General features: G+C 48.5%; 1 pseudogene; it reads right to left on the bottom strand.

The window, feature by feature from the left end:
* Positions 1-444: 444 nt before the first annotated feature.
* Positions 445-1,362, bottom strand: LOC128045634 (UDP-glucuronosyltransferase 1A3-like; annotated as a pseudogene).
* Between the last annotated feature and the right edge of the window lie 1,446 nt (positions 1,363-2,808).

The following is a 2,808-nucleotide window of genomic DNA, read 5'->3' as shown; positions in this document are numbered from 1 at the left end:
CCTCCTCCAACTGAACACCCTCAAGCAAAAAACCATGATGGATGGATTCATAGCTCAAGTTCCTCGCTCCTACTAGATTCAGAAAACTGCATGACCATTATAACAGATGCTGTTGGAAAGGGCAATCATGGTCAAATCACCCCATTCCTTGTCAAACCTAATATGGACCTTCACCCCTGCCTCTCATTTGTCCTAAAGTCCATCACAAACCTACACTACCCTTCTCGAGCACTTTAATACTGGATCTCACCAAATACTGTTCAAAGGAGAATGAGAGGTAGAAATCTTAGAAAGATCAGTAGATAAGTAAGCATGTGGAAGTAAGCTGTTCTTTTTAAATATGTTCCACTTGAGAATTCCCTGATGGTCTAGTGATTGGAACCATCCATTTTGCAAGAGTCTTAGGTTGCAGTGAGGTGAAAAAATTTTTTTTAATTTTTTAATTCAAAGATTGTGCTCCACTGGGAGCACTGATTGAACAAAAGCAGCAGTACACACCTGAGATAACGGTTTCCTGTTGGCACAGTTGATGCCCCCGATGAACACCATGTTGGGCATGATTGGCCGCGGGTAGTCCATCACAGGGTCTCCTCTGAACAGCCACACGGATCCAGAGGCAAGAATCTCCCCCAGCGACACCTCTCTCTGAAGAAGCTCAGAGGCCATACGTGCTTAAGGAGTGAAAGTAACCTGGCAAAAGTACTTCCGGCCCAGAGGATAGAGCATGTTCTTGACCCTTTGGAAGAATGTCATGCGGTCTGGATTCATTGTTAATAACCTAGGAATGTATGAGAAAGGGTTTGGGCACGCTGTGCCCTCAACATCTAAGTCACATGGAATTTGCCTTAAAAAAAACACAGCGGGAATGGACAGGTACTTAGCCAGCACTGCCCTGCAGGGGTGAACAGGGTCCGTTAAAACCACATCAAAGGAACTGGCTTTCAGGTGCCTGATAAGATCCTTGTTATACAGCAGCCCCTCACAAGACCTTTCAAAGAACAAAGACCCGTTTTTGAAAGATGCCATAGTTTTCAAAAACAGCGTTACCCAATGTACTTTTTCAAAAACCAGATTTACATGAGTCTTCACGAAGGAATCCAGTTTCTCCCCTATGTAGGAAACGGTGTAGATTTTCGTGGTGAAAAAGTCCCCTGCCTTGATGTGCATATTCACCTCCGGAGAAACGACCACTGCCTGGTGACATCTGGCGTGGAGCTCCCGCTCGGCCTCCCGCATGCTGAGCCAGTGGCTGCCCTCCATGGGGACCACCAGCACCTTCCCAGCCTCAGCCCATCGCCCGACACACACACAGAGCAGGAGTCCAGCTAGCACCTGCCGCAGAAGCTCCAGTCCCAGGGCCATCTCTGCACAAACCAGAAGCAACTGAGTCTCTGGTTGGGCTGTGCCACCTATATGTGTTCCCTTGTCTTACCTTATCATCAAGTCACTTAGCAAAATTGCATGTCATTGGAAGGCAGCGTGCCCGCCTTGCATTAATCATTACAGGATAGGATTATGCCTGTGTTTCATTACCTCTGATTTCACCCAGGGAAAGATCACACCCCCTTACCTTGAAAAATCTCCTCTGACTCTGCTGCTCCCTCTGGGGAACATTCTAGTTCACTCTTTTGTTCTTCATCCAAGATTCAAAGCAAGGCTGTGCCTGCCCATTCCCTTGAGCACCTCCTACCTCTCTGCTATCTGTGTTCTCTGGAGCTGGACTGAAAGCTGAGGAGTCACCTCTGCCCCAATCCCCACCCAGAACCTCTGTTGAATGTGGCCTTATCTGAGAACTCTTTAAACTCTTTCACCCCAATTCATAGGTGAACACAGAGCTGATCCAGGGAAATGCATTACATTGCTAGGGCTGCTTTCTCAGCAGGGAGGGGATGGTGGCTCTCTGGTTTGTTCCGGTTCCACACTGGACACCTCTTGCACTGCTCAGGAGAGAGTGTGTTGGAGCAGCTGCCTGATATGGAAACATCTGGAAGGATCCTTGAGGACAACAGCAGAAGGGCTGCATGAGAATCCTTTGTCACCTCATGGAATAGAACTTCCTGTTATCTAAATCATCAGTGGGCAAGGCAGCTCTTTGCAATGACAGTGGGGTTCAGAGGGCGCCAGGTCCCAGACCTTGCTCACCCTGGACAGGAGGAAGCTGGCCCCATGCTTCCATGCAGGTTCTCTGAATCCTCTTCTGATGCAGAAGGTACCAGTCCTCCACTACTCTGGTTAGGGACTGAAGTGAATTAATCTGGACCTTTATTATATCTTATAGTTTATGTTCAGATTTTTCTCCAAGGTCAGTTACAGACCAAATCCTGAAAAGGACAGATTCCTCAGAATAGAGTAGCTCCAGAATTTGTGAGACCCTTCTGACGTTGGGCCTATGCAATGACTGTGTCTCAGATCCATGAGGTGACCCTACTACAGAGACTGATGGCCACGTGTGCTCAACAGAATGTGACCTCTCCATGTCTAATCTGCCCTGGGGAAGATGGGGTAGGACTTTCTGGGCTGCCCAGCTTTCTCACTGAGCACCCTCTTCTGCATCCAGGCACAAGCCAGCAGTGGCCTGCTATGGGGACAGGGGCTCTGGCTGCAGCAGACCTGGGTCAACCAGCTTGTGGCATCAGCTCTCTTGGAGGAAGTTGCCTTTAGCACCACCATAGAGCCACCAAGCAGACAACCCACGAGCTGCAGAACAATGATATCAAACAAATTCTCTCACTGATAAGAAAGCTCTAGGACCCACATCAGATTCCGCAACCTGGGGATCTGGCAAAGGGACTGAGAATCCCAGGGAAT

The sequence above is a fragment of the Budorcas taxicolor genome, chromosome 3, assembly GCF_023091745.1.
Source record: "Budorcas taxicolor isolate Tak-1 chromosome 3, Takin1.1, whole genome shotgun sequence".
In the NCBI taxonomy this organism is placed as follows: Eukaryota; Metazoa; Chordata; class Mammalia; order Artiodactyla; family Bovidae; genus Budorcas; species Budorcas taxicolor.
This window is presented reverse-complemented; position numbering and strand designations above follow the sequence as displayed.